Source organism: Schistocerca serialis, chromosome 3 (genome assembly GCF_023864345.2).
Source record: "Schistocerca serialis cubense isolate TAMUIC-IGC-003099 chromosome 3, iqSchSeri2.2, whole genome shotgun sequence".
Taxonomy (NCBI): domain Eukaryota; kingdom Metazoa; phylum Arthropoda; class Insecta; order Orthoptera; family Acrididae; genus Schistocerca; species Schistocerca serialis.
In genome coordinates, this window is record NC_064640.1 from 507,668,161 (window position 1) to 507,682,454 (window position 14,294).

General features: G+C 36.5%; 1 protein-coding gene across 3 annotated transcripts in view; it reads left to right on the top strand.

The window, feature by feature from the left end:
• The first annotated feature begins 231 nt into the window (after positions 1–231).
• Positions 232–14,294, top strand: part of LOC126470391 (uncharacterized) — a 195,808-nt gene continuing 181,745 nt past the window's right edge. For all 3 annotated transcript variants that reach the window (XM_050098232.1, XM_050098233.1, XM_050098235.1), the window contains exon 1: positions 232–690. The gene's annotated coding sequence lies outside the window, so the exon portion shown is untranslated. The remainder of the gene's footprint in view (positions 691–14,294) is intronic.

The following is a 14,294-nucleotide window of genomic DNA, read 5'->3' on the forward strand; positions in this document are numbered from 1 at the left end:
AGCAAGTAAGTAGGCTTTCATTCATCTTTCGCAACTTACTCGTAAGTTTGCTAGGTAGTGTGCACGTTGGGTGCCTTCACATGTAAGTTGACTTATGCGAATGGTGGTGGGGGTATGCACATGTAAGAAATTCCTGCCAATGGAAGCCTTGCTGTAGATTATGACGTAACGGTGCTTTCATTGATCGGTAGCGAGCGATGTAGGGAGTAGGTGTTACCTCTGATTGTTTGATTACCTGTGGCAGAAGTTTTGTTTACTGCGTTGATAGTTCGGTGATAATTAGAATGGGCTAGACTTTGCTTATAATTTATTTTTACATTATTTTTTAGTGTTAGGTTCATTGTTATACTGTGTTTGCAGCTAGGATAAGTTATATTTTTGCATTAATGAACTAAAAATTGTCGTTTGACAATGTACCCCGGTTGGAAGATTTAATGGTCCGAAAGACTCCCATAGCAAGCAGCTTGCGAAGTGGAGATTCGTGAAAAACACTGTTTAGCGCAAGTGTATATTCTGGTTCCGATTATAAGCGATAAACTTTGGTATTAGGGTTTCCGCATTTATCGGTTTTGTTGCCACAAGTGGAGTGGGAACGCGGTGTGAGCATCCGTGGGATGCTGTACGTCTAATTGCGACCAGGACATCTGAAGCGGATACGAAGTATTACGCAAAAGTCAGCGAGCCCTGAAGGTATTCCACATATTAATCTATCAGAACCCCTGCTTATAAACTTAAGCTATTAGATTATTTGGCGAAGTTCTTCGAATAGTGAAAATTATACATTCACATATAGGGTTGCATTTTGTTTTGTATATGCAACTTGTGCCGTCGTAACAGAAATTATACCTCTTCCCGTTTTTACGTAGACATGTATTATGCTATTTAGAAATCAGTAATGTTTTATGGCACACACTTGGCTATTGCTTGTAGACGCCTTCACTAGTGCACTTTTACCTAATGTTGTGACCCAAGAGCCGCAAGCTATTTATAGATTTTTTAAAAATATTTTCTTCCATTTTCTAGTTTTCAAATAACAGTGAATTATAGTGGTGGTAATATCTAGTCGAACATAGTTTTAATTAGTGGTATTGGCTTTTCACATTCAGGCAATGCACAGCATTGAAGGGGTATCCATGCCTTTTCCTGTCAAAATATTTTTTCGTAACATGAGATGATTTACTTAAGAAATTTTCTACTTTCAGCTATTTGTATATGTATCAGGGAAAATACTGTGATGGCCTTTAATATATTTCATGGGTGTGCTGTGGAGAAGAGCCTGGAAACTTAATTTCTGTGCTTTAGTGTTTTTAATTTGTGTTCATTCAAAGTCCACCTAAATTTTTTGGTTGCTTCTTAACTGACATAAGTACAAATTTTTGAGGATTTAGTATATTCCATTTTGAAATTTTTTGATTTTTTTACCCCTTCTGATACAGGTGATTGTGTGTGTGTGTGTGTGTGTGTGTGTGTGTGTGTGTGTGTGTGTGTTTTAGTAGATGAACTATGGTACTATTTAGTTTCTCAAATTAAATATGATCTGATCTAGTACTTACCTTCAGTTTTGTGTATATGTAGGCTATAGTTGCTATGGACTGTGAACAAAATAGCAAACTAAAAGTAGGATGTTTGTACAGTCTTTAACCATTCTAGCATTGAAAAAGGTGTTTTGGAGTGAAAGCAGTAGGGGTGTGGGGGAGTGCATTTTAGGTTATAATTTTCTCTATGAAACACAGCAAGTATGTTGGACAAAAGTTCTACTAAAAAACAAAGTCAAATTTTACATTTCATTTGAAATAGGCTGTATTTCTGTTGAAATATAGATACACCTGCTATGGTGTTCTTTTCAAGAGGGAATGAGGTACCTTTTAACTCCTGAATATTTCTATGGATGGAAATACAGCCAGATTTTTGAGAAATAGATTAGGTCACATGAATTTTACTTAGTAATTTTTTGTTTTTCTCTTCTACTTTCCTTGCAAAGAAGTCATTGTTACCGTTTTCTGCAAACTCCCCGGGTGTGAAAAATTGTTAATTTATAGTCCTTAAATTATGATTAGTCAATTCATATATTCGTAATCATATGTATCTTTAAAAGAGCTTCAGTGTTTTACCTCTCAGAAGATTCAACCAATATGACTTCTCATGCAGCTTTGGATTGATTGAATTTTTTTAAAATTTTTAATATATATATAAAAAAACAAAGATGATGTGACTTGCCATACGAAAGCGCTGGCAGGTCGATAGAAACACAAACAAACACATACATACACACAAAATTCTAGCTTTCGCAACCAATGGTTGCTTCGTCAGGAAAGATGGAAGGAGAGGGAAAGACGAAAGGATGTGGGTTTTAAGGGAGAGGGTAAGGAGTCATTCCAATCCTGGGAGCAGAAAGACTTACCTTAGGGGGAAAAAAGGACAGGTATACACTCGCGCGCGCGCTCACACACACACACACACACACACACACACACACACACACACACACACACACACACAAGGCAGGTAGGAATCGTGGCCTATATTCAATGGTACAGAATTTTATTGAAAAAGCCCAAACACATTTTGGAAAAGAAAACCTGAGGGGTCAATATTAACAAAACTAATTTAATTTATTTTAAGACAAGTGGCTCAAATAAAAATTCTGTTGTAAATGAGGACATTCAGGAAAATACCTGTTCAGAATGTAAATTTCTGGAGATATATATAGATGACAGACTTTCGTGGAATCAGCAAATAGATCATGTCTGTGTAAAATAACATCTAGTCTGTATTTACTAAGGAGTTTAGTTCAATATCCAGATATTAAAGCAATAAAAATAGCGTATTTTGGGTTGGTGTAGCCCCATCTATCTCATGGAATTGTATTGTGGGGTGGGTGTAGCCAGTACAACATAAGAAGGGTATTTGTATTGCAGAAAAGACTAATAAGAACTATGGCAAAAGTAAGACCCAGAATTTCATGCAAAAACCTGTTTATTAATTTTAATATTATGAGTATCTATGCAGTATATATGTTTCAATTAATATTATTAGTGAAAAAAGACAAAAAAGTGACAAACAGGAGTATGGAAATCCATGATTACGATACAAGGCACAAATCAGACTTTCATATGGTGAGCAGAAGATTGAATCTAACAACAAATACCCCATTCATTAAGGGAGCAATATTTTATAATTCTCTGCCAAACAACCTGAAACAGCTTTCTGGTAGAATTTTTAAAAATGAGTTAAAAAATGCCTTATATTGAAGAGCCCATACAGTATGGTGCTGACATGATTTGACCTCAGGAATGCTATGTTAAATATACTTAAATGAACTTTTACTTAATAGCATGTAATCTATATATATATATTGTGTATCAATAATCTAAATGTAATTACTGTAACATTGCCCATGCATGTTAAATACATGTTTCGAGCTGTAAGATAAATAAGTATATACCCATTGTTAATTTTGGCCTACCTTTGCAAGTGTTTTTATTCAATTCAACATACAAAGAAACATCATCAGATTGTTTCTTTAGTCTTCTGTGAAACCATATGAATGAATATCCAAAAGCTTTTGTGATGTTTGCTTTATTAAAAGCTGTGGCTCTTGGTAAGCTAGTGTTTTCGTATGTGAGCTGTTTGTACCAGCTCATGAAATCCTTGACCCAGTCTATTTCAGCTTTTTTTTTTTTTCATACCAATTTCTTTGTGTGTACTGTTACCTATATCAGTACTTTGTGAAGGGTGTGGCAGAAGGTACATCCCACTGTACCAGTTGCTAGGGCATTCTTGTTCCATTCATGCATGGAGCATGTGAAGAATGACTGTTTAAATGCCTCTGCACTTGCTAAAATTAGTCTGTGTCCTCACAATCCGTATGGGAGTGATATGATATGTAGGATATTGTTGTATATTCCTGGAGTCATCATTTAAAGACAGTTCTTGAAGCTTTGTGAGGCATAATCCGTATCAATTCAGGCAGGCTAGGAAAAAAATCTTACCTTCATAGTCTCTGATGTTATTGAATTTAACGTATGTTAAAATGAAGGACTAAGTATGGAACACACATTTTTTTTTTTTTCTCCAAAAAAATTATGCTCAGAGATACAGCCCTCCAAAGATGACACTGTGCATACCATTTTGATGATGCGAATGTTGGAAAAAATTTTAAGATGCTGTATCTACAGTTCTAAATATTTTGATTTTTTTTTTTTTTTTTTTTTTTTTTTTTTTTTTTTTTTGAAAGATAATTGCTTTATGATTACAAAGAAATCCTCCATTTGAACTTACCTGTCAAAGTCTTTACTACAGCATTCTGAACTTTTTTATAGGCCTAATTTATGGATTTTTTATTTTTTTTCCAGAAATGGCAGTCCATAAAATTTGGAATTTTTTTCAGTTGATTAGTACCCTATAGTTCTACATTGCTTGAAAGGAAAGCTTCCACTCTTAGGTTGAACAGGTTTTATAAACAATTGAAATTTTTGCCATACATAAAACTGTTTCATTACCACATTATCACATAACATTCTCATAAAAAATCAAAACCTAGCCTTATTTAACATAATTTTAGTTTTGAAAGATGAGTAAGAGACTCGTTTTTCAACCTTTTTAAATGGTTACAAAATGTATGTGAAAGGTCCAAAGACTTCGAAGTTTCAATTTATGCAACTTCTGTGCACTCTGTTTTGTGCTGAAATTAGCCAGTCAGTGAATTAAAAATGTGTACCACTGCTTCAGTATCTTCCTTTGATACAGAGTGATGCATTCCTGTTGAACCAATAGGAACTGGAGCACTTACAGTCTTCAAGTCATTGTGAACAGGAAGTGAGCACTGATGGCATTGTTGCTGTCCTTCAACTGGAAACCTATATCCAGCAGCTGGTCCATGTGGTAGCATAAAGTTCACTACAGTTTTGTTTAACTCTTAACTGGTGTCTATAATTTCTGCAATCCACCAATAACTGTCATACACACATGCCAAAACCATCCCCCTTCTCAAATTATGAATCTGAATATTATCCTGCTGTTTCTGAGGTGTTGGCAAAATGAACGAAATTTCTTCTTTCTTGCTCCTTAAAGTGCATGCAATATGAGTTTGCCCATCACTTTGAGTCCAAGAATGTGTCTTCTGAATTTCTTTAACAGGAATAGTTTGTTTGGGCCATTCACCTTTTTTCTGCTCACAGAATTCTTCGATTTTTTTCTTTGGACTGAATAATGAGGGCTGTGGATGTGTAAGATTTCAGGACTCTCGTAAAATCCTTAGCATTCTGAATCGCAGCTGTATTTGGTGTGGAATTTCTCAAACCTTCTAGGAATCTAATTTTGGTCATAAATAATTCCCAAGGTTGTAAGCTTTCTAATAAAATAAAAATGTTAATGAGTTTTCTGTGAAGGGACACAGATAAATCGGAAATAAAAGAAAGCTTTTTACTGTGATGAAAAATGTTTCATTCCTAGTAAGTGAATCTGGGCCTGATGCCTAGTACCTCAGATTTTCATGATTCTTTTTTTTTTTGTTGCCTTTTCCATCTTAATAACAATTGTAAAATTTCTTCCAAGTGTTTCATATAGTTTTTGAAGGAAAAACTGTCTGAAACTTTCCATTCAAATTACATTACTGTAGGAAAAAACCCAGAAGTTAGCTAATTTTCGACAAATAACTGCCATAATTTTTCCAGATGACAGAAAACGAATGTCTCTTTATGGGAAAAATAACTGTGCTCGACTTATGGTAATGTAGAAAATCAATTTTATTTGTTATGGCTAAAGAGTGATTTCTTAAGTATTCAAAATACTTTTAGGCAGAGCTGTTATCAGGCCAGTTTTTTTTAATTGAAACTCAAATATGATGCCATTAAAAACAAAAAAACAGCCTGGGTTTTGACAGACATAGGATTATCGTTTGTATAGTAAAGTATCTGTAACATTGTTCAGAAGGTTTTTTTAAAGCACATTATGTAGACTGCTAAGCTTTAGTGCATGTATCATGTTTTGTTGAAATAATAAAAGTTCAGAGCCAAAAGTTATGATTTTAACTGAAATGTTTTCATTACTAATAGTAACTTTGTTCAGGAGTATAAAATGAGTAGATTTAAATCACAATTATTCTACACAGATAGATGTTTAAATTTAAATTGTACATGTTCACCAGTGAAGATTGTTGGAGTTCTCAAGTGAAAGTTTTAATAGCATATCTGTTTTGAATCCACAGTAATAAATTAGATTATGTTAACTTCATATTGTGTTCATTAAAGTAATATATTCTTCCTAATGTGCTTGACTCAGGTAGACCAACAGGACATAAAATGTTTTCCAGTGGCACAAAATGAGAATTTTCCTTCTCAGGCCAAAAGAATAACACTGATGGTCTAGATGGGTGTAGAAAAAGTAGTTCACGATCGCCTTCTTAATCACATAAACTCCTGACAAAGGCAGAGTACCACCTGTCGTCATATACAGCTGCCACAAGAGTTTTGTTGAGGATGGGTATGTTTTCATTGCGTGCCATTTTCATTCATTGAGAAAGTCAAGGAAGGCTTTCAAGAACTAGTTACTTTTCTGATTTTTAATGACTCTCGGGAAAGTGGTTTGTAATTGTAAAAATTCCTGGTACCAGGTATTGTGTGTGTTGTCAAAGATCTCTCTACATTGATTTTCTCTAAGAAAAGGAAAAGTATATTTGTCAATATTAGCCTTGTAGAAATTGTAAACACCAGATGCAGCAGTTTTTTGCCCATCATCCTCTAGTTGAAGATTAGCTTTTATCAACACATTTTACAGTTCCTTCCAATCCATCACACACAGATTTACCCTGGCTAGTAGGAAAGCAGAGAGTGAATGGAAAAATCATTTTTGTGTTCACACACAATTTAAAACTTTTCAATTTTTATATTCAGCAGCACATCCATCGGTGAAATAATGCAGTTTCTTGACTCGTGAGTAGTGTTCAGCCAACCACTTAACCATTTCTTTCTGCACAGCATTTACAAGTCCTACATCATGATCCATATCATCACTTCTAGAGCAGTGATTTGGTATTATCAAATTATTTTCCTCATTTATTATGTAAACACAAATGGGACAGATTGTACAGCTGCTTCTTGTCCAGTGGTAACTCAGAATTTCATTCTGAATTAGCAAACTTGAATAGAATTGCTTTTTCTGGGATTAGATTTTCTTTCAAATTTTCAACGGCCCTTGCCTGACTCTTAGATATAAATGAGTGTGGTTTAAGAGCTGGTAATTTTGTTCCCAACAAATCAGTGTATTCATCAACAGTTGTAGACTGCTTTACCAATTTAGTCTGATGGTGTGTGTTAGTCCACTGGCTGTACTCAATTTGATCATCAGCATCTTTTTAAGATAATTTTGCTTTAAAAAATTCCAACAATTTGTCATCACTGGGACAATCATCACAGTGACTAAGCATACAGTCATAGTTTTCAGAGTAACATACAAGAAATTTTCAAAGTTCTTTATGTGTTTCTTGAATGTGTGTGTTCTGCATCCAAAAGCATTTTACATTTTGGTGGAGACACACACACACACACACACACACACACACACACACACTCTCTCTCTCTCTCTCTCTCTCTCTCTCTCTCTCTCTCTCTCTCTCTCTCTGAATGAATGCCAGCAGCACCAGCTAAAATACACCATTTCGGGTGAACAAAATACAGAGAAACCAATGTTAATGTTTGGGTTGTACCATTTACAGCAATAAAATAGTTTCCTTAGGTTGCAGAGGATGAGTCTCTTTTGCCAATACACATTCTTCTGAATGCAGACTTGGTGTTTTGCTCCTGGTAATGTTAGAGTATATTCATAATTTTGGTAAAAATCCGTGACAAACTTTAAAACTTCATCAATGATCATTTTACCTCTTTTTGACTTAGGAGTTGATAAAGTATCTATCTCTGTATTCAGTATCCTTGCCTATTGGAGTACATACTCACTAGCATTGAATTCTGACATTATTTTTTCATTTGCCCATGGGGGAGGAGCTAAGGTGAAAACTGGAATTTCTTAATCTCCTTACACCAACCAATTTTTCTTTCATCAACAGTGTAATAGCGTCAGTATCTTTGGCTTTCTTCACAATTTCATAATCCATTTTATCCTTCCTACTGTCAAGATTTCAACACTGCAATCCAATGGCTGATACACTTACTGTCATATGGCATGAATGTCTGGGAGACCCCAAAGGGCATGTTCGACTTCCTAATTGGAAAAGTTTCCCTTATCCTGTGCACCTGCAGGCACCTTTCTTCATGAAGTATGAAACTGTGTGCATAGATGTATCTGTTAAGTGTAGGTGACTGTAGTGTGTGTGTGTGTGTGTGTGTGTGTGTGTGTGTGTGTGTGTGTGTGTGTGTGTGTGTGTGTGTAGTGTCACGTTTATGTTGGAGATGATGATTGAAGGGAGAAGGTTAAACCTGGTGTTGGCACATAGCCTACTCCTCTTGAAGAGCACCAAGGGGATTGCCAAGCTTAATGTTTCCATCCGATGGATGGATCACAATTAACTCACGCCCTCACTTCAGGAGACATTGTGGAGAGGTTTATTGTTTAAGCTAGGACATTGGTGCAAAGTCTGGTGATCAGAAACTTTGCACCACCACCTCTCCTTCCTCTGCCAACCACATCCTGGCAGTTAAAATTTCTGCCACCAACAGAATTCGAACCGGCTTACCTTTTGTAATTTTCTTTGTGACTTTACCTCTTAAATAAATACAGTCTCGTTAACGTCTGGGGGGGGGGGGGGGGGGGGAACTTCATATACACTTGAGGTATCGGTATTTCTGTAGGTAAATGACCACTTTAAGTTCTTATGTATGGGCAAATATACCAATTTTCATGAAAATCTGAGCTGGAGGGTTACAAATCCTAGAATTATTTGGTGAGTTGATGTGGAGTGACCCTTTTGGAAATTGAGAAATACTGCATCTACCTGACTGCCTTGATCCATGGCTTTCAGGCCGTCATACGAGAAAAGTGAGAGTTGGGTTCCACTCGATTTGTGTGTGCAAAATTCTGTGCTTCTTGGCATACAGAAAGTCATTCTGTTGGAGATAACTCATTATGTTTTAGCTCAGAATATCTTCTAAGTTTCTTCAAGAAATTGATTTTGGGGATGTTTGACAGAATTTTTATGGCTCACTTGTGCTACCCTTCTTGTAGACAAGTTTGATCTGTGCTTTCTTTCAGCTACTGGGCACAGTTTTTTGTTCTAAAGATCTGTGATGATTATAGTTAACATAGGGTTTAACTCAGTCACAGGTTGGGTATAGAATCTTATAGAGATTCCATCGGGCCCCTAGGTTTTGTTCAGTTTTAACAATTTTAAGCTGTTTCTCAACGCCATTTACACTAATAACTGTTTATCTCATCTTTTCAGTAGTTCGAGAATTAAGTTGTGGCAATACTCCTAGGTAATTCTTTCTGCTTTTGCATTGCTACGCTCACTTTGTTTCTGCCTTACCCACAAGTGACTGAATGTGAATTTTCTTTTCAGTAACAGCCTTTACATATGATCAGAATTTCTTTGAGTTTTGTGAAAGATAGTTTGACACTATTCAGCTGTGGTCGTCATTAAAGGCTCCACGTGTTGTGCTCGTGACATCTGAAAGCGATTCATTCACTATCTATCTATCTGTAGGCTTATGCTTTGTTCTACACCTATTACGCAGTAATCTGTTTCTTTAGCAGTTTCTTTACAGCGAGTGTATATCACTGAGGATCTCTTCCATCATGAGCTGTTCTACTGACTACATATCTTTCCAGAGCATTGTCAACTATTCTTTTAAACTTGAGCCATGGTTCCTCTACATGTTTCTGTCATAAACTAAAAGTTTAAAGTTCTTCATTGAGATATGCTTCTCTCTCTAGTTTCCTGACCACACGAATCTTTCTGCTTGTTTTAGTTGTCCACTGCATTTTAGTATTCATTATTACTATTATTATAACTGCCTAATGGTAACTGATACCAGTTTCGATGTCAACTTTCTTAAAGAAGTCAGGTCTGTTTGTTGCTATTAGAGCTAATATATTTCCATCATGTGTGGGGTCCCAAACTATCTGTTCTAAGTAATTTCCAGAGAAGGTATTTAGTAATGTTACACAGGATATCTTGCCACACCCACCACTAACAAAACTACACTGAAGCTCCAATGAGAGACTCCTGCATGCTCATGGGGGCTTACACAATATTAGGCAGGTGTACCAGTTCCTTTGGCTCTTCAGTGCATAATCCTGCAGTGATTACACTATGAATAGGGAACTTATGTGTAAGCAAACATAGGTTCTCTCTCTCTCTCTCTCGTCAGTTGTTCATTTTAGTAACTGTTAGTAACGTAATCGTAAAGCTTAAATTATCTATCAGCAGTGAAAATGTGTTGACATGTATAGTTTGAGTGATGATAATTTGGTGGTGATGCTGTCAGATTACTACCTCAGCTTAATATCTGCTGCATTATGCATAAGCAGTATAGTACATTTCGTAGAGATGTGCAGCAGTTCTAGGCGATATGCCATTTTTTACTGATTTTATGACCGTTACAATTTCCTCTTCACTCACTCCTAGTTTTAATGTGCTTCTTTTTGCGTCATGCCATTTTACCCAAGTCTAAAAGAAAACCACTTACATTGCACCAATTATTCCAGATTGTAATATATTATCCCTGAAATAAATTATTTAAATGGGCTGGGGGTATGTATCAAGTTTTTGGATCTACACCCAAGGTTTCGCAGAAGTCTGCTCCATATGCAGCCATTAAGGTTACAGCACTGTTACTTCTTTCAGAATTGATGTTTATAGAGTGGTTTATGTATATTCAGATGTTGAATCTTCTAATTAATTGGTTAAATAAATCTCATTTACCTAAATTAATATTAACTGACAAAAATACACTATTGTAAACAGAACGAAACTTTTACTTTGCAAACCATAAAACAATATTTATTGAGTAACAATGCTTTTATATGTAATATTGGATAAGAACACATTGCTGCTTAATTGGTAACCTATTGGCCAATTAAACAGGAATTACAGCGGGGAGAAATTCAAACTGTTGGAAGTATCACTAGTAAAAATGTCCACTTCCTGGCCCTAACCAATTCCTAGCACACAAATTACAGTAAGCAAAGAAGCAGTGTGTAAGCAGCAAGCCCTTCCTCTCTCTTCCATGTAGCCCTGATACCAGTGAGTCTACTTTGTGCTCTGCAGTGAGCATCTGCCCTCATTGTGAATAGTGAACTTTCTTTTGTGATAAAGGGCAGTTAGTAGAACCCTCATGAAATGTACTGTTTTGTCATTCACTGTAGAACAGATAGTCTGAACCGACTACTGCTTTCAACAATGTTTACACAGTGCTATTGCCCGTGGTGTTATTTGATCACTTAATTTGAGGAAATTTCAGTACGGAGACACTGAGAAAATTTTTATGGATTGTATTGTTGGGTATAGTTTGAAATTGATAGTCTCTAATGACTGTTCTTCAGTTTATGGAATATTACATTTTTAAATGACAAATCGTGTGCCATTGTAAAATGGTCCTTGGACAGATAAATTACTACCACTATACTGAAATTTATTGTTGACCTTCAATTAATATTTTTTGTTGTTTGCATAGGTTGCTTCAGTTTATTTATTTACACATCACTTGACATGTATAAATGCTTTCCTTAGATGACTTTTTTCCAGGTGACAAACATTGATGAGAAGAATGGGGGTTTATTAAATTTTGAAGTAGGGCAGCATATCTTTTTGAAAATACATTAAATTAGGGGGCTACTGTTTTATGATGAAAACCATAAAAATAAAAGTTTTGTAATTTATCAACAGTATTGATGATAAAAAAAGTAAAAAGTGTGATTTGGCTTAGTCTCAATTGATAACATCTCTCTGAAATGATATATTGTTATACACTGGTGTCATGACACAGTTATAGGTGTGACAATTTTTTGATTGTATTTAACCTTCCCCATGAACCATGGACCTTGCTGTTGGTGGGGAGGATTGCGTGCCTCAGCGATACAGATGGCTGTACCGTAGGTGCAACCACAATGGAGGGGTATCTGTTGAGAGGCCAGACAAACATGTGGTTCCTGAAGAGATGCAGCAGCCTTTTCAGTAGTTGCAGGGGCAACAGGCTGGATGATTGACTGACCTGGCCTTGCAACATTAACCAAAACGGCCTTGCTGTGCTGGTACTGCGAACGGTTGAAAGCAAGGGGAAACCACGGCCGTAATTTTTCCCGAGGGCATGCAGCTTTACTGTATGGATAAATGATGATTGAGTCCTCTTGGGTAAAATATTCCGGAGGTAAAATAGTCCCCCATTCGGATCGCTAGGCGGGGACTACTCAAGAGGACGTCGTTATCAGGAAAAAGAAAACTGGCGTTCTATGGATCGGGGCATGGAATGTCAGATCCCTTAATCGGGCAGGTAGGTTAGAAAATTTAAAAAGGGAAATGGATAGGTTAAAATTATACATAGTGGGAATTGTGAAGTTTGGTGGCTGGAGGAACAAGACTTTTGGTCAGGTGAATACACTGTTATAAACACAAAATCAAATAGGGGTAATGCAGGAGTAGGTTTAATAATGAATAAAAAATAGGAGTGCGGGTAAGCTACTACAAACAGCATAGTGAATGCATTATTGTGGCCAAGATAGACACGAAGCCCACGCCTACTACAGTAGTACAAGTTTATATGCCAACTAGCTCTGCAGATGATGAAGCAATTGGAGAAATGTATGATGAGATAAAAGAAATTATTCATGTAGTGAAGGGAGACGAAAATTTAATAGTCATGGGTGACTGGAATTCGAGAGCAGGAAAAGGGAGAGAAGGAAACATAGTAGGTGAATATGGATTGGAGGAGAGAAATGAAAGAGGAAGCCGCCTGGTAGAGTTTTGCACAGAGCATAACTTAATCATAGCTAACACTTGGTTCAAGAATAATGAAAGAAGGTTGTATACATGGAAGAATCCTGGAGATACTAGAAGGTACCAGATAGATTATATAATGGTAAGACAGAGATTTAGGAACCAGGTTTTAAATTGCAAGACATTTCCAGGGGCAGATGTGGACTCTGATCAGAATATATTGGTTATGAACTGTAGATTAAAGCTGAAGAAACTGCAAAAAGGTGGGAATTTAAGAAAATGGGACCTGGATAAACTGAAAGAACCAGAGGTTGTACAGAGTTTCAGGGAGAGCATAAGGGAACAATTGACAGGAATGGGGGAAAGAAGTACAGTAGAAGAAGAATGGGTAGCTCTGAGGGATGAAGTAGTGAAGGCAGCAGAGGATCAAGTAGGTAAAAAGACGAGGGCTAGTAGAACTCCTTAGGTAACAGAAGAAATATTGAACTTAATTAACGAAAGGAGAAAATATAAAAATGCAGTAAATGAAGCAGGCAAAAAGGAATACAGACGTCTCAAAAATGAGATTGACAGGAAGTGTAAAATGGCTAAGCAGGGATGGCTAGAGGACAAATGTAAGGATGTAGAGGCTGGAGAAAAGAGAACCACTTGTATGAATATCAAGAGCTCAGATGGAAACCCAGTTCTAAGCAAAGAAGGGAAAGCAGAAAGGTGGAAGGAGTATATAGAGGGTCTATATAAGGGCAATGTACTTGAGGACAATTTTATGGAAATGGAAGAGGATGTAGATGAAAATGAAATGGGAGATACGATACTGTGTGAAGAGTTTGACAGAGCACTGAAAGACCTGAGTCGAAACAAGGCCCCGGGAATAGACAACATTCCATTAGAACTACTGATGGCCTTGGGAGAGCCAGTCCTGACAAAACTCTACCATCTGGTGAGCAAGATGTATGAGACAGGCAAAATACCCTCAGACTTCAAGAAGAATATAATAATTCCAATCCCAAAGAAGGCAGGTGTTGACAGATGTGAAAATTACCAAACTATCAGTTTAATAAGTCACAGCTGCAAAATACTAACGCGATTTCTTTACAGACGAATGGAAAAACTGGTAGAAGCTGACCTCCAGGAAGATCAGTTTGGATTCCGTAGAAATATTGGAACACGTGAGGCAACACTGACCTTACGACTTATCTTAGAAGAAAGGTTAAGGAAAGGCAAACCTACGTTTCTAGCATTTGTAGACTTAGAGAAAGCTTTTGACAATGTTGACTGGAATACTCTCTTTCAAATTCTAAAGGTTGCATGGGTAAAATACAGGGAGCGAAAGGCTATTTACAATTTGTACAGAAACCAGATGGCAGTTATAAGAGTCAAGGGGCACGAAAGGGAAGCAGTGGTTGGG